Source organism: Ovis canadensis, chromosome 25 (assembly GCF_042477335.2).
Source record: "Ovis canadensis isolate MfBH-ARS-UI-01 breed Bighorn chromosome 25, ARS-UI_OviCan_v2, whole genome shotgun sequence".
NCBI lineage: Eukaryota > Metazoa > Chordata > Mammalia > Artiodactyla > Bovidae > Ovis > Ovis canadensis.
The window spans coordinates 25,556,880-25,579,244 of NC_091269.1; the positions used below are offsets into that span (position 1 = coordinate 25,556,880).

General features: G+C 43.9%; 1 long non-coding RNA gene across 2 annotated transcripts in view; it reads right to left on the reverse strand.

Annotated features, from left to right (window-relative positions):
• Nucleotides 1–22,365, reverse strand: part of LOC138429974 (uncharacterized) — a 96,849-nt gene that overhangs the window by 54,663 nt on the left and 19,821 nt on the right. Inside the window, exon 1 of one of the 2 annotated variants that reach the window (XR_011252934.1) lies at nucleotides 20,284–20,569. The exons of the other annotated variant lie outside the window; for it this stretch is intronic. This is a non-coding gene — a long non-coding RNA (uncharacterized lncRNA). Of the gene's footprint in view, nucleotides 1–20,283; nucleotides 20,570–22,365 lie in introns of those variants that run through there. 2 annotated transcript variants of the gene reach the window in all.

Sequence of the window (22,365 nt, forward strand, 5' to 3'; positions counted from 1 at the left end):
CTTCCTGGCTTACAGACAGCCACCTTCTCTCTGTGTCTTTACATGGCAAAGTGAAATATCTCTCTAGTGTATAAGAAAGGATATTTTTTATATGGACACTAATGCCATCATGGTGACTCTACCCTCAAGACCAAATCACCTCCCCAAAGCCCCATTTCCTAATATGATCACACTGGGAGTTAGGGTTTCATTGTGTGAATTGGGGGGGGGAGGGGTGCGGGTGGAGGGCACAAGCATTCAGTCCATAACACCAGCTGACCTCTAAAACTTGAAATTCTTTTAAAGGGAAGCCAGCCTTTAATGTCACAGTTAAATATAGGACTTAAATACAAATGAACCTACACAAGGTAAGGACTGTCTCTGAATATCAAGGAGCAAAAGTCCAGCAGGAGGGCTTGCTTGCAAAGAGGAGCATGTAGAAGGAAGGGGAGGCAGGAGGCCCAGAGTGCAGAACTGCAGGACCCTGGGGATGAGTGAAGTCCTTCTTGCTTCACAGATGTCTCCAACGCCATCTAAGGATGCAGACCCAATGACATGGAATCAGTAAATAAATGTTTCAGATATAGGGAAATGATATCGGAAGGCAACTTGGAATATCAAAAATGAAGGAAGAGGAACAGAAATGGTAAATATCTGGATAGACAGACTTTTTTTCTTCTTGAAATTATGCTGATGGTTGAAAGCAAATATTTAATATTTTTGCATTCCAATGTACGTTAGGTGTTTGACTCCACTTATGCAAGATACCTAGAACAGTCAAAGTCATGGAGTCAGAAGGTGCATCGGTAGATGCCAGGGGACAGGGGTGAGTGGGGTGCAGGGAGCGATGTGGAGCTCGGGTTTAATGGGGACAGTGTCAATTTAGGAAGGTGAAAATTTGGGGAGATGGACGGTAAAAGTTGCGCAACAGTGCTTAGTGCCACTAAACTAGTTATCTATGGGTAAAGTAGCATGTTGTAGATTATGTGACTTTTACCACAGTAAAAGCACATTTAAAAAATGACAATATTTTTGTTCATTTTTTATTTTTTATTTTTGTTCATTGTTTTCTGGTTGGTTGTAGTTCTCTTTCATTCCTCTCTTCTTCTTTTGCTCTTTTCTCTCATAATTTGATAACTATCTTTTGTGTTACATTGGATTTCTTTCTCTTTTGTGTGTGTGTGCGTGTGTGTGTGTGTGTGTATATATATATATATAAGTTTTTAGTTTGGGGTTATTATGAGGTGTGTATATATCAACATGTTTTTGATTATCTTGGTTTTCCCAGGTGCTAGTGGTAAAGAATCCACCTGCCAAAGCAGGAGATACAAGCGACATGGGTCTGATCCCTGAGTCAGGAAGATTCCCTGGAAAAGGAAATGGCAACCCACTCCAGTATGCTTGCCTGGAGAATCCCATGGACAGAGGAGCCCGGCAGGGCTACAGTCCACGGGATCTCAAAGAGTCAGACATGACTGAGCACACACACATTATATAATTATTTTAAGTTGATAATCTCTTAAATTCTAATGCATTCTAACAACCCTGCATTTTCACTCCCCCACTGTGTGTTTAATGTTTTTGACATCACACTTGTGTACCTCTTACCTACTTATTGTAAGTAGGGGTGATTTTGACTACTTTTGTCTTTTAACTTTCCTGCTAGCTTTATGAGTGGCTGACCTACCACTCTTACTGTACCTTTGCCTTTACCAATGAGATTTTTCCTTTCATAATTTCACATTTCTAGGTGTGTCTTTTCTGCTTAGAGAAATCTCTTTAACATTTCTTGAAAAGCCAGATTAGAGGTGCTGAACTCTTTTAGCTTTTGCTTGTCCGTAGAACTCTTTATCTCTCTTTCAAATCTGAATAATAGGCTTGCCAGGTAGGGTATTATTGGTTGTAGCTTTTTTCCTGTCATCATTTTGAATATTATGCCAGAAAGACTGGCCTGCAAGGCTTCTGCTGAAATGTCAGCTTGCAGTCTTATGGAAGTTCCCTTGTATGTAACTAGTTGCTTTTTCCTTGAAAGAAAAGAGTTTCTATTTTCAGTTGTTGCCCCCCCCCTTTTTTTTTTTTTTTTTGGCCACACTGCATGGCATGGCAGGGCTTCCCTAGTGGCTCAGACAGTAAAGAATCCGTCTGCAATGTGGGAGACCCTGGGTTCGATCCCTGGGTTGGGAAGATTCCCTGGAGGAGAGCATGGCAACCCACTCCATTATTCTTGCCTGGAGAATCCCCATGGAGAGAGGAGCCTGGCGGGCTACAGTGCATGCAGTTGCAAAAAACGACTACGCACAGCATGGCTTGCAGGATCTTAAGTTCCCCAACCAGGGATCAGACTCATGCCCCCTGCAGTGAAAGCAGGGAGATCTTAACCACTGCATCTGCAGGGAAGTCCCAATATTTGCCATTTTAAATCATTATCTTTCTTGATGTGGACCACTTGATCAGGACTCTCTCTCTGCTTCCCGGGCCTCAATGTCTGTTTCCTTTCCCAAATTAGGGATGTTTTCAGCTATTATTCTTCAAATAATTTCTCTGTCCCTTTCTCTCTCTTCTCCTGGGGCCCTTATAATGTGAACGTTAGTATGTTTGATGTGGTCCCAGAGGTCTCTTAAATTCTTTTTCATTTTTCTGTTGAGCTTGGGTGATTCCCACCACTCTGCTGAGTGTGACCAGGTCTCAGTGCAGCTGGCTGTGTAGCTCACTGCCGATGGCAGCCCATTGGTGGGCAGGGCTAGGTCCCAGAGCAACTGGCTATGGGGTCCTGGTGGCACAGTGGGATGTCTGAGACTGGTTTCAGCCTGCTGGTGGATGGGGTTGAGTCCTAGGATGGCTGACAGTAGAGCCTGGGTATCCCAGTACTAGTACCAGCTCATTGGTGAGCAGGCTCACATCCTGGGCCTGCTGGTGGGTAGGGCTGGGTCCCCACACAGCTGACCTCTTGACCTAAAAGGTCCCAGGATTGGAGGAAAGATGAGCCTCTGGTGCTAATAGGCGAGAGAGAGAGAGAGAGTGTGTGTGTGTCGATAAAGCTGTGTCCGACTTTGCAACCCCAGGGACTGTAGCCTTCCAGGCTCCTCTGTTCATGGGATTCCCCAGGCAAGAATACTGCAGTGGGTTGCCATTTCCTTCTCCAGGGGATCTTCCCAACCCAGAGATCGAACCCGGATCTCCCGCACTGCAGGTGGACTCTATACCATCGGGGTCACCACGGAAGCCCAATAGGCAAGTGGGAGGACTGCAAAATGGTGTTTGCAGTGCCAGTTTCCTTCTGGTAGAACAAGCTCCCCAGAGTGGCTGCTGCCAGTGCTTGTCCCCCAGGGGAGTCCTCGTTGCCTCCTGACTCTCCAGGAGGTTCTCCAAGGTGGTCTGACCTAGGCTCACCTCAAATTACTGCCTCTGTGCTGGGTTTTGGAGCATGAGAGATTTTTGCATGTGCCCTTTAAGAGTGAGTTTCTGTTTCCCACAGCCCTCCACCCCTCCTGTCCTCATGCTCTACTGGCCTTCAAAGCCAGATGTTCTGGGGGCTTGTCTGCTCAGTGCTAGACCCCTGGGCTGGGGGTGCTGCTGTGGGGCGCAGACCCCTTGCTCCTCGAGGAGAACCTCTGCCATTGCGATGATCCTCCTGCTTGTGGGCCGCCCACCCAGGACGTGGGTCTTGACTATATTGCATCTCCCACCCCTCTGGTTGTAGTTCCTTCTTTATATTTTTAGTCGTGGAAAATATTTTCTGCCAGCCTTCAGGTCATTCTCATCGATAGCTGCTCTGTAAACAGTTGTAATTTTGGCGTGCACGTGGGAGGAGATGAGCTCAGGGTCTGCCGTCCTGGTCACGCCCTTCTAAAATTACTAACTTCTGCTCATAAACCTTTAAGATGGAAATAACAAGCTACACACAGAGAAGGTGGATAAAGCCTTGTCATAATGTGATAAGCAGGGTCTAAAAAATTCAACTGCAAAAAAGTGCAGGATTGCATTTTTGCAACAATTGTGAAAAAATATGTGTGAAAAAAATTTTCAATCAGTATTTCAGTTATTGTTCGAAAAAAATGAGGAAAATGTATTTATGAGTTGTGTAGGAAATAGACATTTAAATGCTGACCTAGAAAATCCCAAACGATAAAGAACAGTTGTTTCCAAATGCCATTCCTCTGTCAACAGAGGGAAAGAAATTTAACCCACTCCTGTTTGTATGCCCAATCAAAATGGGAAATAGTTTTCAAGAAGAAGAGGGAAAAAGAGCATTTTTAGACTATTCAAATCAAGCAGACTCTCAGTCACTTCAGAAAGAAGTAAAATGATCCCAGAAGAGGAAGATCTGAATATGCAAGAGTAAATACAACAAAAACATGCACGGGTAAATCTAAATAAAAAGGGATGGTGTAAAACAATGATAATTGTGTTCCATTTGCGCAGTTAAAGTAAAACAAGTCAGAACTAAAATACCTGACAATAATACCACGTGCACCTGGAAAGAATGATGGGAATTTAGGTGTTCTAAGGTTTCACATTATTCCAGAGGAAGGGAAAGATAATAAATAACTTCACATGTTAAACGTATAAGGTTAACTACTAACACAATAGAAATAAGAAATATAAAAATATTCCCTGTATGGGAAAATAAATAGAATAAGAAAAAAAAATTCATTCAATCAAAAAAAGGGTCAAGAAATATAGAAAAATCAAAGAAAAATGCGAGACAAACATGAATCACAAAAGGATGGTAAAAAATAATTCTAAAATTATAATTACAATAAGTAAAACGACTAAATGCTGTCATTAAATGACAAAGATCATCAGATTGAGTAGTAGAAACAGAATTCAACCTTATGATGTTTAAGAGAGATACAACTGAAATATAATAATACAAAAAGAGTGAAAATAGATATAATGCAATATTCCAGGCATGCCTAATATAGGCTAATGTATTAATAATTAATATGAATTAAAATAGACTTTAAGGCCAAAAAATAATTGCTAGAGATAGATTCAGTACATAAAGATAAAAGGTGCAGATCTGAATTTGTAACTAGTTAACAACAGAGACTCAAAATGTATAAAGGAAAAATGGAATGAACTGTATTGTAACAAGAAAGAGACAAAACCACCAACACAGTAGGAAGGTTTAGCACATCCTTTCATAGAATAAAAAAGTGAGAAGTCAGAAAACATAACATGTATTTTAACAGCACAATTAACAAGCTTGATCTAAAGGATCTGTAAAGAAAACCTATACATAACAACTACATATTACACAATTTTTCAAGCACATATGACATTTATGAAAATCTATGACATACTCAGCCAGAGAGCCAACTTCAACAAATTATAACAGTTTAATATTTTACAAACCATATTCTTTAACTAGAATGCAATGAAGTTAAAAATCAATAATAAAAAGATAAATAGAAAAGTTAAAATATTTAGAAGTTCTTCTAAATAACTCATAGATCAAAAAAGAAATCAAAACTGAGATTAGGAGATATTTCCAGTCAAACTATAATGTAAACACCATATAGAAATATAAGACATTTTGCAAGACACAGCTAAAATGCCACTTAAATAGAAATTTGTAGTCTTAAATGCTTGCCTTAGGAAAGAAGGCAGAAAAACTAATCAAGTTTGAAACTTAGGGGGAAAAAAGAGTTAAAAATAAACCCTAAGAAAGAAAAAGAAAAAGATAATAAAGAGAAGTTAATGAAATAAAAAACAAATTACAATAGGATTTTAAAAGTGGATAGTTGTGTTTTATAAAGATTAATAAAATTGACAAACTTAAGAAAGAAAGGATGCAATCAAGGTATGGATACATGTCAGTGTATGGCAAAACCAATACAGTATTGTAAAGCAAAATAAAGTAAAAATTAAAATTAAAAAAAAAGAAAGGATACAAATAAAAAGATTAAGAATGAACAGTGGCGAAGTTGCCAGGGGCTTGGGCAGGGGAAAGGTGTGGTAGTAAATGGGCAGAATATAGAGGATTTGTAGAGCATGAAAATACTCTGTGTGTTACTGTAATGGTGGATACATGTAATTACACATTTGTCAAAACATATAGAAGGGACAACGTCAAGAGTGAATTGCATTGTGAACTACAGACTTCGGGTGGCAATGATGCCATGCAGGTTCATCAACCATAACAAACCTACCACGGTGGTGAGGGATGTTGATAAGAAGGGAGGCTGTGCCAATGTGGGGAGGGTGGATATATAGGAACCCTTTGTACTTTTGGCTCAATTTTGCTGTGAACCTAAAACTGCTCTAGTAGTAGTAGTGAAGTCACTCAGTCGTGTCCGACTCTTTTCGACCCCGTCGACTGTAGCCCACCAGGCTCCTCCCTCCATGGGATTCTCCAGGCAAGAGTGCTGGAGTGGGTTGCCATTTCCCTCTCCAGGGGATCTTCCCAACCCAGGGATCGAACCCGGGTCTCCCGCATTCCAGGCAGATGCTTTAACCTCTGAGCCACAATTAAAATGTTATATAGGGGGAAAAAAAAAAAGGTTAATAAGAAGATAGTGTAAAAAATAAAGGCCAGTAAGTTTGCAAGGGAATGCATTTCCAACTTAGCAAACTGACCCTAGAGGGGGAAAACTGTTACTAGTTCAACAACCCCTAATGACATTGAACTGAGTAGGTAAAACTCTTCTCCCAGTTGAAAGGTCTAGGCCCAGATGGTTTCACCAGCAAGTTCTACCAAACTTTTAACATTTTCTACCAAGGAACCAGTTCTATTCCAGAGTATAGATAAAGAAGGAAGAGCCCTCACCTTCTTTTATTAAGCTATCATAGCCTTGATTATAAAACTTAATTATAAAACTGCATCAGTAACAGCCCCAGCAGGAAATAAGATGATCTGGGGAGGACTTATTTACAGCATGTGGTCGAAGGGAAACAAGGCATTTGTACCTGGGATAGGAAACAGGGAAGAGAGACGTTATCAGAACCCCAAAAGATAAAGCGCGGAGTAGAGTAGGCCGCTTTGAGAGGCCCTTCTATCAAAGGACACAGCCAGTCTGTAGTGACCTCACTCTCCTCCCCCACCTCCTGCCAGGGCTCCTCTTTGGCCCAACCCAACTGTGAACCAGAGAGATACTGAAGACACTCATAGCCTCATACCTGGCAGTCCCACTTGGCAGTGAGCCCATCTGCGAAGGCAAACAGAAAATCTCCAAATCACAAGCCAAACTTGCTCATGAATTTCAATTTTAAATCTTTTTTTTTTTTAATTAGCAAAGTAGGGACTTTCCTGATGGTCCAGTGGCCAAGATTCCACATTTCCAATGCAGGGGTCCTAGGATCAACCACTGGTAGGGAACTAGATCCTATATGCCACAACTAAAGATCCCACATGCTGCAACAAAGATGGAACATCCTCTGTGCCACAACTAAGCTCCGGCACACTCAAATAAATAAATATTTTAAACAAATAAGCAAATAAAGAATAAAATTAGCAAATTAAATCTAACAATGTATGAAAATTCTAACATAGGATAAACAAGATGGATTTAAATTAAAAATGCAAATTTGGTTTAACTTTAGAAAACAAATTAAAGTAGTTCACTGTATTAGCAAATCAAAGGAGGAAAAATCTTGATTATCTCTATAGATGCAGGAAAAGTATTATTTAAAATTCAATATCTGTTCATGATTTTAAAATAGAAATATTCTCAGAAAACTACAAATAGAAGGAACATCCTTAACCTAATAGAGTATATTTAAAAAAACCTACAGCAGAGACAAGAAACTAAAATGTGGAAGGCTTTACCTCTGAGACTAGGAATAAGACAAAGATGCCTGATAACTCCACGTGTTTTCAACATTTGTGGGAAATGTCAGACAACACAATAAGGCAAGAAAAAGAAATAAAAGGCAAGAGGTTTAGAAAGGAAGCCTTTCTGTTATTATTTGCAGATGATATGGTTTCTACAGAAGCATCTCACTAAAAACTTTACATTTAAGTTACTAGAATTAATGAGTATAATAAGAATCCTAGACACAACATCTAAATATAAAAGCCAGTTGTGTTTTCATACTCCAGCAAAAAAGAAAACGCAGTTTTTAAAAATTCCAAAAGTCTGAAAAAATAAAATGCTTAGAAGTATGACATAAAAAGATGTGTAAGTCTTTAGGGAAGAAAATTCTAAGACTTCATTGAAAGATAGTAAAGAACTAAACAAATGAAGAGAGGTGTCATGTCCCTGAATTAGGAGAATCAATATCGCAAAGTTTTTTTTCCTGAACCAGATCCAAAGAACCATAGGCAGAGGGGCTCAACAGGGAACTTCTGAAAAACCCAAGAAAGCAACCACGACAGACAGCTTTCATCTTTTTTTAAGGAGCCAATTTTTAGGTGATTTTTAAAGTGGTTTTTGTCTAAGGTGCCAGATGTTTCTCTAACCCAGTCCTCTATTTCCCCTTGGTTTGCGCCTTTCATTCTACGTTGAGCCTTTGTCCATGCGTATCCCATCTACAGTTCACAAAGTATACAGTCAAAGCAGATAGGATTAGTCCAAGACTGCTCCACCTGGGGGCAGTAGGGGCAGGGACCAGAAGAAAAGGAAGAAAGTGGTTTATACACCAGAAATATTACTCTGCTAGGGCTGCAATAACCGAGGACCACAGACTAGGAGGCCTAAACAGTAGACGCTCATTTCCTCACATTCTGGAGGCTGGATGTCTGGGGTCAAGGGGCAGCACAGCTGGTTCTTTCTGAGACCTCGCTCCTTGGCTTGCAGATGGCCACCTTCTCCCCGTGTGTTCACGTGGCTTCCCTCTGCGTCTTTGTCCTAATCTCTTCTTCTTCTTATAAGGACATCATTAATGTTGGATTAGGGCCCAGCACAAGGACCTTATTCTACCTTAATCACCTCTTTAAAAAGCTCCATCTCCAAATACAGTTACATTCTGAGCTGCTGGGGTTAGGGTGTCAATGTATGAATTTGGGGGGATCCAATTCAGTACATACCAACAGCTTTCAGGCATGGTTTTCAAGTAATCCTTCCAGCAAAGCTATGAGGCCAACGTTCCTTTTGCACTCATATATGATAAAACTGAGGCCCAAGAAGATTAGGTAAACTGGCCAAGGTCACACAACTAGTCATTGGCAGAGAAATGAGTCAAACCAGGTCTGACTGCCCCCAGGCCTGTGGCCGTTGCACCACACTGCCCACTGGGACCAGGTGGCTACAAGTCACGAGGGCTAGAGGTGGTGGTATATTATAAGCTGGCACTAAAAATACTGCACAGAGGGTCACATGCCCATGTGTAGTCAGCCCTAATCTTTCCTCTCACACCCCTGTCCAGTGCCCTATGTGTTTCCTTTCCCGCTAGGTCAGCCCTCATATTTATTCTTTACTTGGCTGTGACAATTGGCAGGAATTGCAGAGATTCCCTCTTCCTAAGAAGGAGGGGGGCTCTATGGAAAAGGTGGGTCTATAAGGGGCAGAGAAGGATGCACAGCATCAGAAAGGCCTGTTTCTGACTTGGGGCTGCTGCGGGGAGCAGCTTGGAGGCTGGCACAGGAATCAGGAAAAAGCCTGTGGAATTCTGCTGTAAGTAGAAATGGAATTGTATGGCCTTACCCCTTTCTTCTCAGGAATTCAACCCCTGTCTGGTATAGAGTAGCTGAGTCCAGAGGTTCCCAAGTGTTATGAGCTGATTTGTGTCCCCCAACATTGATATGTTGATGCCTTAACACCTGGTAAGTCAGAAAATGATTCTATTTGGAAATGGAATCTTTAAGGAGGTAATTTGGGCTGATTCATGTTGATGTATGGCAGAAACCAACACAATATTGTAAAGCAATTATCTGTCAATTAAAAATAAATAATTTTTTTTAGAAAGACGTAATTACGTTAAATGAGGTCTTTAAGGTAGGCCCTAATCCCATATGAACAGTGTCTTTATAAGAAGAGATTAGAGGACTTGCCTGGTGGTCCAGTGGCTAAGACTGTGCCCCCGGTGCAGGGGACTGGGTTCAATCCTTGGTTAGAGAGCCAGATCCTACACGCCGCAACTAAAAGATCCCATGTGCTGCAACTAAGACCTGGTGCAGCCAAATAAACAGATAAAAATAAATATTAAAAAAGAAGAGGTTAGGACACAGACACACACAGAGGGAAGATCATATGAGGACAGAGGAAGGAGACGGCCACCTGCCAACCAAGGAGAGAGGCCTCGAAAGGAAGCAGCCCAGCTGACTCCTTGATCTCAAACTTCCAGCCTCTGGAGTTATAAGACAATGAATTTCCATACTTTAAGCCCGCCCAGCCTGTGGTACTTTGTTCTGGCAGCCCAGGCAGACTAAGGTACCAGGTACCAGGTACCAGGTCTCATAACATTGGCAAAAGCTTGGCTACCAAGGCTGCCCCAAATCTTCCTCAGTTTCCCCCCAGGATTTTCCAAAGAGATGGACTTGCTCAGAACAGACCCACCTCTGAGAATCAAGAATAAGGTCAGCTGGGAGAGAATATGAAAAGACTCAAATTCTCTATCATCATCAGTGGGGGTTTGGGGTGGGGGGGCGACGAGGGGTTCAGTGGTAAAAGAAGAGAAAGGAGAAAGAAATATTTAGTAATAGGAAAAAAAGGCACACTGATCAATCCTTGAGCAAGCTTGACCTTTGCTGTCTATGTCATTTTGAACAATACCGTTTTTTTTCCTTTTTGGCCTCACCGCACAGCATGTGGGATCTTAGTTCCCTGACTACGGATTGAACCCCCACCTCCTGGAGTGGAAGCACAGAGTCTTAACCCCTGGACCTCAAGGGAAATCTCTAAACAATATCTTCAGGGATCTCTGTCACCTTCTTCTTCTATTAATTGCAGTTTTCGCAGGTAACTCTATGAACCAACTGGTTTCATGTTAACCAACCAACCCAAGTCTTTAGGAATTTAGCCCAGGACTTCTGATTTTCCATCCCCTATTCTAGCAGCCAAGAGTCAGGCTGCTTGTCCTCACTGCTATGGTGGAGGAAGGCCATAAAAGTATTTATGACCTAAACATTCCAGAACCTTCCAAACACATCTGTTCCACTGTCTCCCCTAAAAGCTGGACCCACTTTCTGAGAGCTGAGGAGTAATACATTTTCTTTCCAGACCAGCTTGTCCATCTCAGCTTAGTTCACACAAACATGAAACACTTATCAAATGACAATCTGCTAACCCACAGAATAGGAAATTTCTAGCTCAGCACAACGGTTGCAAGTTGGAAACCCAAAGATGGAAGTGGCCTGTGTCATTTGTCACCAGAGTTCCATGCCACGTAGCAGCCCCTGCATCTCTGCGCCTCCCACTGGCAAGTCCCTGGCCTGTTTGAGAGCTGAACATGGACAGCACGGCCATATGAACTGGCAAAGAGGGCCCCGAGCTCCCCACAGGTGGAGGCATCCATGCCAGGCTTGTCAGGCAGAGCGCAGGCTAGATTCTAGCCCCATTGGACAGCCTTGAAGGCCACGGCCCCAGGCAGCAACAACGACTAGTCATTCCATCACAAAGGTAACAGAATGTTAAAAGTGACACTTTGAAGGTCAAACGACTTTTGCTGTAAAATTCCAAAGCAAGAAGTGTTCACAGGAAACACTCAAGGTTCACAGCATGTGAGCCTACTGACCCTGAGAATATAACCCGTCAGCTCATTGAGAGACAGGATTTTGAAGAGAGGGTTTTCTGAGAAGTGTAACTTTGGAGAAAGCACAAAGTGTTTCTTGAAGGTCAGGTGGGGACCTGCCCCTCATTTCAAACATGTTGGGGGTTTCCACCAGCTACTTGATGAGCTTACCATGTGAGTCCCTCTCAGATGTCAGGTCTAATTCTTGGAACCTATAACTGTGACCTTATTTGGAGAAAGTCTTTGCAGGTGTGATTAAGTTAAGGCTCTTGAGCTGGAAAGGTGAATCTGTATTATTCAGATGAGCCCGAACGCAATTACATGTATCCTTATAATAGCGGAGGGAAACGTAGCTGCACACAAGAAGGCCATGTGATCAAAGAAGCTGAGATTGGTGTGCTGGGGCCACAAGCCATGGAATGCTGGCAGCTGCCAGATACCCAGGGAAGCAAGCAGCAAATGTTCTCCCAGAGCTTCCAGAAAGAGCTCAGCCTTCCTGACACTGCATTTCAGCTCAGTAAACTGACTTCAGGGACTTCCCTAGTGGCTCAGTGGTAAAGAATCTGCCTGTAATGCGGGAGACCTAGGTTTGATCCCTCAGTCAGGAAGATCCCTGGAGGAGGACATGGCACCCACTCCAGTATTCATGCCTGGAGAATCCCTTGGACAGAGGAGCCTGGCTGACTATAGTCCACAGGGTCGCAAAGAGTCAGACACAGCTAAAGCCACTGAGCGTGCCCCCACACGCAGACTTCAGACCTCTGTCCTCAGAATTGTGGAAGATCACGTTTCTTTTAAGCCATCAGGTTTGTGGTAAGTCCTTACGGCACCCACCGAGAACTAATGAATAGGCAAGGTGACTTTTGCTTAGGTAGTGGCAAGAGGAGCAAGCACCTGGGTTGGGGTCATCCTCCACCTCAAGAGTTTGTTAGGGCAGATGCCGTGTGAAGGTGAGAGCCAGGTGTGCACCACACAGGGAGGGAACCAGGACGGCCTCATTCCAAACTCATCTGGCAGAGACCCCAGCAGCAAGAAGTTGGAGGTAAAGCCTAAGGGAAATGTCCCAAGGGACCACTCAGAAGAGGGACATCTCCTCTCTTCTAAAGTCAAAGAAGTACAGAGCCTTAAAAGAATTCCACCAGGAGAAAGGTCAGCTTAAACCATACTGGGCTCCCACAGCATCCACTCAAGTAAGAGTTCTCCTGTGCCTACTACTTGCTCCGAACCCCAGCTTCCACCTCGGGGAGGTGTGGTGTGGGGGCACAGAAGTCCAGCAGAGGAGCTCCCTGTCCAAAGCAAGCCTCCAGGCCTAAGCAAGCTAAACTGGAGCCAGGAAAAGAATGGGATGTCAAAGTTGAGAGTTTTGACTAATATCTTGGCCTGGACCTTCAAATTCCAAATTGAGACTGTTTTCCATTTAAAGCGACCTTAGGACAGACTATTTCCTAAGAGGAGCAGAAAAGGCAGCGACTGCCAGCGTTTTCCTCCCAAGCCAGGGTACATTAATCCCGCTGATCACATTTTAAAGCGGCAAGAGCAAACAGACCCTGAAGTTGCAGCCCCCAGTCCACCTCAAGCCAGGTTTATTCAACACACTAGTTGCAAGGGCTGGTGAAAACGTCTCAGTGGAACAGAGTATCGCTAAGTTCCCGTGAAAGGAAAAAATGCAAATTTGTTTTCGGTATCACTGTGAAGCTTCCTGCGTGGAGCCCTTGGCCTTGACGGACTCGCATTGACGTCAGCCCGAGTTAGCCAGATCCGAGCAGCTGTTGGCTTCCTCCCTCAGCCTCGGCCCCTGGTGCAGAACACACGCTGGTTTTGTTTCATGGAAGATTAAAAACATTTGCTGCTGAGTCCATAATTCACAGCCCCTGTTATCACTGGGACCAGGAACACTGAACAAAAAATGCTTAGTCCCCTCTCCAAACCAAGGAGAAAACCCCAGAGGGAGGCCAGACGCAGGATGACGCATCAGCTGGGACCCAGCCCAGACCTGGGTCATTGCATCCTTTCCTTTCTCCTGAAACAAGAGGCAAAGGATCTATAACACACTTCAAATCATGGTAATGTGCACCAAGATGCTTTGTCCTTACACACGTGAGTGAGACAGGGCTGCCTACCCCTGGAAGAGGACCCCTTGCCTCCGGTCTCATGACAAAATAGCAGCAAAGCAAAATGTGAAACCAGCTCCCTGGCTCTTCACAGGGTTGTGGCAGGTCTGATGTTTATGGTGGCAAGGCTGATCGTCATATGCCCCCACCGCCCCCCTCCCACCGAAACTGCAGCCAAGATCCTGACTCTCTATCTTGAACTTTCTGGCCCTTTCCAGCACCCAGGTGAAGACTCGGGCAGACAAAGCCCAGCTGAGATGGTTCCTGCAGCACATAAACATCTTCCGTTGTGCTGCCCAGACACATCCTTTAGGTGGTTTGGAGCCTCCATTAAAATGCAGCAGAGGCAAGTAGGTTCTTTATGCCTTTCGCTTTAGTCACAGGAAGACGTAGGCTTCCCTGGTGCCTCAGCGGTAAAGAATCTGCCTGCCGTGCAGGAGACACAGACTCAGTCCTGGGTCGGGAAGATCCCCTGGAGAAGGAAATGGCAACCCACTCCAGTATTCTTGCCCGGAAAGCCCCATGGATGGAGGAGCCCAGCAGGCCATAGTCCATTGGGTCACAAAGAGTCAGACACCACTGAGTGACTAACACACACAAGAAGGCAGTGGGGCTTCGCCAGTGGTTCAGCAATAAGGAATCTGCCTGCAATGCAGGAGAGACAGGTTCAGTCCCTGGGTCGGGAAGATCCTCTGGAGGAGGGCATGGCAACCCACTCCAGTATTCTTGCCTGGAGAATCCCATGGACAGAGGCGCCTGGTGGGCTACAGTCCATAGGGTCACAAAGAGTCAGACATGATTGAGCGAGCAATATCAACTAAGACAGTGAGCTGGCTGAGAGAAGGTATGTGAGAGCAGGAAGCTGGGGCTGGTGGGGGGGCTGGAATGCCTGGCCACACCTCTCTGTGGCCTTCAGATGCCCTCAGCAGGGACCTGGTGTGCCCGAGGTCATCCCCACTCCACCATCCCTCTGAATTCAGAGCCAACAGAGACCTCGGTTGGAATCTTCCCCACTCCATCTCTTATTCCACACACAGCAGCTTTGGTCTAGCCACTGCGCCAAGCTCCAACCAACACTGGAGGTCCAACTTCGGCTCCCTTCCCTCTACCCCCTCCCGGAGAGGTGGAGGGGAGTCTCCCCTGTGCCTCCCACCCCGGGATGGGTGGGACCCTTCATCTGAGATCACCTCCCTAATCACAATTGGCTGCAGGGGGGCTGTGGCATTTCCCCATTGGCTGTGAGTCATGGGACCACAGGGACCATGCCCTCTAAACCCAGCACATAAAATGCAAAATGAAGTGTGCCAACTTCAGAAAGAGTCAAGATGTTATTGTTGTTATTCATCGAGTACAGTGAGTTCCTTACCTACAGACCTTCTGGTTGCAAACTTTCAAAGGTGCAAACATGCATTCCATCAGCATCAGGCATGAGCGACGCTGCAGCTTGTCCTCTGTCTCCTATTGCCGACAATCCTTCAGCTCTACCATCTCCCACCCCCCCCTCTCTCCTCCCGGCAGTAACTCTTCTTGCCTGTTCACTCAATGCCTGTCCCTGTATGCCAGCTGCTGCACTGTACTACTGTGCTTTTCAAGGTGCTCTACTGCAAGATTAAAAATGTTTTATTTCTTGTGTTTGCTTTTTATGTATCATTTGTGTGAAAAGTATTATAAACCTATTATTGTACAGTACTACATAGCCGATTGCATTAGTTGGCTACATAGGCTAACTTCATTGGACTTATGAACAAACTGGACTTACGAACTCACTCTTGGAATGGAACTCCTTCATATGTGGAGGACTGACTGTTATGATAAATAGCCATGTTTCCCTTTCTGGAATCTGAGTAAACCCATAAGATGCTGTGGATTTACATCACAGACTGTCTGCATTGTCTCATCGGAGTTGGGGGATATTCTGGAGGAAGGCAGACTGAAGAGGGACTTATTTTTGGTGTTGTTACTTTTAATCAATCCTTTGTTCACAGCTGCAAACCTTTACTCAATTATGGATGAAACATAAGCACCTTTTTGAAATGCTCAGAAAGGAGTGGGTACCAAGTGACCACAGTGAAAATGAAACACCGAGTGGGGAAGAGGCCGGGGTTGTTCACTGGGCATGATCCAACCCAAGGCAGGGAGATGGTGGCACTAACGGGAAGGAGTGCAGGGAACTTATCTCCCCCAAACTGCTACATGCTATTGAAATACTACCCACGGAGCAATTAGACGAAGTTCAAGGTTGGCACGATGAAGTCACGACGCTGTCATTCCCTCAGCAAACACTTGACTGAGTCATTTCATGTGTAGGGTCACACCTGTAAGGGGACGGGCTCACTGTCCCCCAGAAGGTCCCAGCTTCCAGGAGGTGCTGTCACCCCAGACTGAGCAAGTGCTGTACAGACGGGGCTGGAGGAGCAGGGGGAGCAGAAAGGGGACGCAGATGGAGTCCGGTGGTAACAGCTCAGCTCCAACACCAAGCAGACCAGGGCCAAGCCCTGGAATGGAACCTTGTTGACTCTGGGACTGTGGTCAAGTTACTTAAGCTGTCTCAACCTGTTCACGCCCCCTTTGAAATGAGAATATCGGTGTCCACTTCTGAGGGCCATGCTAAAACAACCAAATAGAACACACAGCCTGGTCCACAACTTGAAGAAAATACCCAGTTGAAAGTGTTAGCCATTCAGTCATGTGAGACGCTTTGCGACACCATGGACTATAACACACCAGGCCCCTCTGCCCATGGAATTCTCTAGGCAAAAGTACTGAAGTGGGTAACTGTTCCCTTCTGCAGGGGATCTTCCTGACCCAGGGATCAAACTCAGGTCTCCTGCATTGCAGGCAGATTCTTTACCATCTGAGCCACCAGAGACACTCTCAGTAATATTAGCTTTCATTCTTTTTCACTCAACTGACAAAATCAGAGAAACTGCCACAGAGGAGGTAAGATTTTAGATGTATCAGGACTAGGACTTCCCTGATGGTCCAGTGGTTAAGACTTGGCCTCCCAGTGCAGAGGGGTGTGGGTACGTGTTCTATGCCTGCTTGAGGAACTAAGATCCCACATGCCTTGGAGCAAAAAAAAATAAAACATATAAAATAGAAATGATATTCTAACAAATTCAATAAATTCAATAAAGACTTTAAAAATGGTTCACATCCAAAAAATATCTAATATATATTATATATGTTATATATATATATATATATATATATATATATGGATATATCAGCACTTAGGAAGGAGAACCAGGGATTTGGTGAAAAGGATATGTCACTCACAAAGATCTCATTTTGTTGTTCTATCACTAAGTCATGTCAAATTCTTTGCAACCCCGTGGACTGCAGCTCGCCAGGCTCCTCTGTCTTCCACTATTTCCTGGAGTTTGCTCAAACTCATATCCATTGATTCAGTGATTCCATCCAGCCATCTCATGCTCTGCTGCCCTCTTCTCCTCTTGTCCTCAATATTTCCCAGTATCAGGGTCTTTTCCAACGAGTTAGGTCTTCACCTCAGGTGGCCAAAGTATTGGAGCTTCAGCATCAGTTCTTCCAATGAATATGCAGGGTTGATTTCCTTTAGGATTGAATGGTTTGATCTCCTTGCTATCCAAGGGACTCTCAAGAGTATTCTCCAGCATCACAATTCAAAAGCACAAAGATCTCAATACATACATACATGCAAGACATGTTTGGAAACCAGCAAGGAGTTCAAAGCCATCGGTCTGAGGGACTTACAGGAGGGAAGAGTCGGATGAGTTTGTTCCATGCTAGGGAATTGGGACTTTGTCCTGTGGGCATTTGGTCAGAGGACAATGAGTTTGGGAGTCAAATGGTTGAGTTCCATCCCCCGCACATACTGTGGGTAGTGAGACTGGGGATCCAGAGGAGCAAGCAATTGGGAATAATAACATCCAACCTGGAGCGCTCTTGAATGGTTTACATGCAGGAGGATCAGAAAATTTTCCTCTAAAGAACCAGACAGTAAACATTTTGGGGTTACAGTTACAGCCATACAGTTCCTGTTGCAACTACTCAACCCTGCCAATGTAGTGTGAGAGCATCCATAGACCAAACTGACATGAGGACAGTTATGTCCCAATAAAACTTTATTTATAAAAACAAGCAGTGGGCAAGATTTGATCTGCAGGTAGTAATTTGCCCACCTTTGCTTTAGATTAGAAAACAAACCTGAAATGCCCTGAAGCAAGTCACCCGCCTTCCTTTCCACTTGTCAATAGCGGGCACTTTTCCTAGATCTTTATCTCATGTTCAGTAGCTCCAAGACATTGCTAAATGATCTGAAGATTATACTGAGCTCCCCCAATCTAAGCTCTAGAGACAGTCGTATGTCAAGATAATGTGTTCCACAGAGTGAGAATTGCTTTGCCAGGAGCCCTGAGTGTTTTAGTAATCAATCAATCAGTCAGAGAAAATTCACTAAGCACATGATGCTGGAGACGCTGAGATCACTGAGGCTGGATCTGCAGGAAGAGCACGTGGTTTGGTGAGAAAGTCCCACTTCCCAGGCGCCTGCATTCTACTCACAGTTTTACACAGTTTTACTTGTGCACAATCCTTGAGAGTCACATTTTCCATTTCTTAATCTGTACAGTAAAGAAATTCAGCCAAGCGAGGGTGTGGAGAAAAGGGAGCCCTCCTACACTGTTGGCAGGAATGTAAATTGGTACAGTCGCTATGGAAAACAGTATGGCGGTTCCTCAAAAAACTAAAAATAGAGTTGCCATATGATCCAGCAATCCCACTCCTGGGCATACATCAGAAGAAAACTCTAATTCAAAAAGACATGTAGGCCCTAGTGTTCACAGCATGTATAGACATACATACATGCACACATATACACACACAATGGAATACTACTCAGTCATAAAAAAGAATGAAATAATGCCATTTGCAGCGATATGAATGGACACAGATATTAGCATACTAAGTAAGCCAGACAGAGAAAGACAAATACCATATGATATCACTTATATGTAGAATCTAAAATGTGACGTGAATGAACTTATCTACAAAACAGAAGCAGGCTCACAGACACAGAGAACAGACTCATGTTGCCAAGGGGGAAGGGTCGTAAAGAAGAGATGGATTGGCAGTTTGGGGTTAGCAGATGCAAACGATTACATACAGGATGGATAAACAACAAGATCCTACTGTATAGCACCGGAAACTATGTTCAATATTCTGTGATAAACCATAATGGAAGAGAAAACGCTTAGCCAAATGGCAATGCGATTCTGAGTGTGCTTCAGAGGGCTTTAGGAGTGGAGGAAGGCTTCCTGGCACCATCCTGAAGGAAACCATGACCATGAGTTGGCCTTCAGAAGTCAGGTTGGCATTCATTTCTGGGGGAAGAGACACCGTGAGCCATGGGGAGAGGACATGATTGGCAACCACTGCACGAGCATCAGTCCATGGAATAAGGGTTCAGGGAGGGAGATGCAGGAAAATGGAGAAATGGGTGGAGCCAGTGCACTCAGTAATACTCTTGGTACTTTTGCTTTCTTTGCAAGAAGAAGGAAACTTGCTGGCACATGGTATGCATAGATCAAAGGACAAAAACTCAATGTCTGCAGGGGCTGGGTAGGTAGGAGTGAATAAGTGGGATGGATGTAAATACCAGGAATCAGGAGGACAGGACAAACTGGTGAGTGTATGTCCTCCCTAAGACTTTTTAAGAATGTTGGAAATTTAGGGACTTCCCTAGTGGTCCAGTGGTCCAGCCCCAGTGCTGGGGATACAGGTTCAATCCCTGGTGGGGGAACTAAGATCACATGTGCCACATAGCAACTAAGCAAGTGGGGCACAATTACTGAGCCCACGCGCCACAACCCCTGAAGCCCACTGGCTCTAGACATACTCTGCAACAAGAGAAGCCCTCAAGCCGCAGCTAGAGAGTAGCCCCTGTTGGCCACAACGCAACGAAGACCCAGCACAGCCAAAATAATTTGTTTTAAGTGAGGAAAAAAAAAAAAGTTGGAATTTTAGATTTCTATGTGAGAGCTCCTGATTTTTTTTAATTAACTAAATTGTTTTTATTAACATCATGCCAGCCAAACAAAACACGGACGGTTAGATTCTGCCCAAGTTGCTGGCTTGAAACTTCCGCTATAAACGCTGAGGCTGATTTCAGAAAGAGCTTTGGAGAGCCAGCAAAGCTAAAGAGCAAAGCTGGGACTTCCTTGGTGGTCCAGCAGTTAAGAGTCTGCCTGCAACACAGGTGGCACAGGTTTGATCCCTGGTCAGGGAAATAAGATCCCACCTGCCCCAGAACAACTAAACCCGTATGCCATAACTACTGAGCCCCACACTCGGACACTCTTGCGCCCCCTGTATTGGAAGCACAGAACCCAGGGAAGCCGTTATCATTGCTTTTTGTGGTGGGAATAAATAAGATATAGTCTCTTAGCAAATTTGATGAATACAATATTGCTATATATATTCACTATACTGTGTATTAGACCTCCAAAGCTCATTTATCTACTAGTTGCAAGCTCATATCCTTAAATAACGCTCATAGTCCCCCCATACCCTAACCCGTGGAAACCACTGTTTTACTCACTCTTTGCGCAAGTTTGGCTTTTTAATAATAGGTTCCACATATAAGTGATGCATGGTATTTGTCTCTCTCTGTCTGACTCATTTAGCCTAATGTCCTCAAGGTCCATCCATGTTGTTCCAAATGGCAGGGTGTCCTTCTTTCTCATGGCTGAATAATATTCCACTGTATATATACACCACATCTTATGCATTCAGCTGTCGGCGAATGCTTCAGTTGTTTCCATATCTTAGCTTTTGTGAATAATGCTGCAATACCCATGGGAGTGTATGTCACTCTTCACTATCCTGTTTTTATTTCATTTCCCTTGGTCATATACCGAGAAATGAATTTGCTGGGTCATATGGCAGTTCTATTTTTGATTTTTTGAGGAACTTCTATACTGTTTTCAGTTGTGGCTATAGCAATTTACATTTTACCAACAGTATACAGGAGTTCCCTTTTTTACATCTCCTCACCAACACTTGTCTCGTCTTCTTAATGAAAGCCATTCTAACACCTCATTTTGGCTTTGATTTGCATTTCCCTGAGGATTAGTGATGCTGAGCATCTTTTCAGGTACCCATTGGCCATTTAGATTTTCTTTGGGAAAAAAATGTCTATTTATCTCCTCTATTTTTTTTAAATCAGATTGTTTGAGGTTTTTGTTATCTTGGATATTAACCTCTTATCAGATACATGGTTTGCAAATATTTCTCCTGTCCTATACGTTGCCTTTTCATTTTGTTGATTTTTTTTCTGTTGCTGGGCAGAGGCTTTTAAGTCTGATGTGGTCCCATCTGTTGACTTTTGCTTTTGTTTTTTGTGCTTTTGGTATCACATCCAAAAAATCTTTGCTAATGCCAAGTTCGAGGAGCTTTTCTGTCTTGTTCTAGGAGTATTGAGTCTGACATTTAAGTCTTTTTGATCCATTTTGAGTTAATTTTTGTAAATGGTATAAGATAGAGGTCCAGTTTCATTTTTCTACGTGTGTTTATCCGCTATTCTCAACATCATTGTTGAAGAGACCCTCCTTTCTTCACTGGGTGTTCTTGGCTTTCCTGTCAAATATTAGTTAACTGTATATGCTGGTAGAGAGTGGGGTTAACTTTAAGCTCAGAATTTTCCTTCTTAATTCATGCTACTGTTCTTCAGCAGCACAGCTACTATTGCAGGTAGTATACAGATGGTTTCTTATGTACTCAGAATGTTCTTTGAGGTGCTCAGAGAAACCCAGGACTGGTTCCAGCCACCCTCTGCACCCTCTGTGTTCAGGCCTGAGAGCCAAACCCAAACACAGAACAGCTGGGAAGGTCTTCAAGCATTCTGAGGCAAAAAACAGAAACAAGATGATGAAGTTCTTTTTTTCTCTCTTTTTAAAATATTGATGTGTTTATTTTTTTGGCCATGCCTCTCAGCATGCTGGGTCTTATTTCCCTGACCAGGGAATCCAACTGTGCCCCCTGCTGTGGAAGCCCAGAATCCTAACCACTGGACCACCAGGGAATGCCCTTGAAGTTCCTCTGTATGTTATCAAATTCCTTTCCCAGACTACATAGAGGATGACAAAGTATGTCTTCCGTTGACACACAGAGATGCCACCGCCACACACGTGCACGCACCCACACATTAATGGCCTCTGTGAGCATTTGTTTAAATCTACGTCTCTTAGAAACACTGCATCAGTTTCCGAGGGCTGTATCTTACTCCACTCAGGCTACTATAACAAAATCACCATAAACTGTGTGGTTTATTAACAACCAACATTAATTGCTCACAGCAGAAGAGGGTGGAAGTCCAAGATCAAGGCACCAGCAGGATCAGCGTCTGATGAAGGCCTGCTTCCTGGCTCACAGACACCTTCTCAAGGGGTCCTCACAGGGCAGGAGGGCTGAGGGAGCTTCCAGGGTCTCTCGTTTAACAGGGCTCTACCCTCTTGACCTGATTACCTCCCAAATGTCCCTGCCACTAATACCATCTCACTGGAGGTTAAGTTTCAATATATGAATTTCGGGAGACACACACGTGCAGCCCATAGGACCAGCTGACCTCTACCACTTGAAATTCCTGTAAAGGAAAGCCAGCCTTTAGTCCCAAGGTTAAACA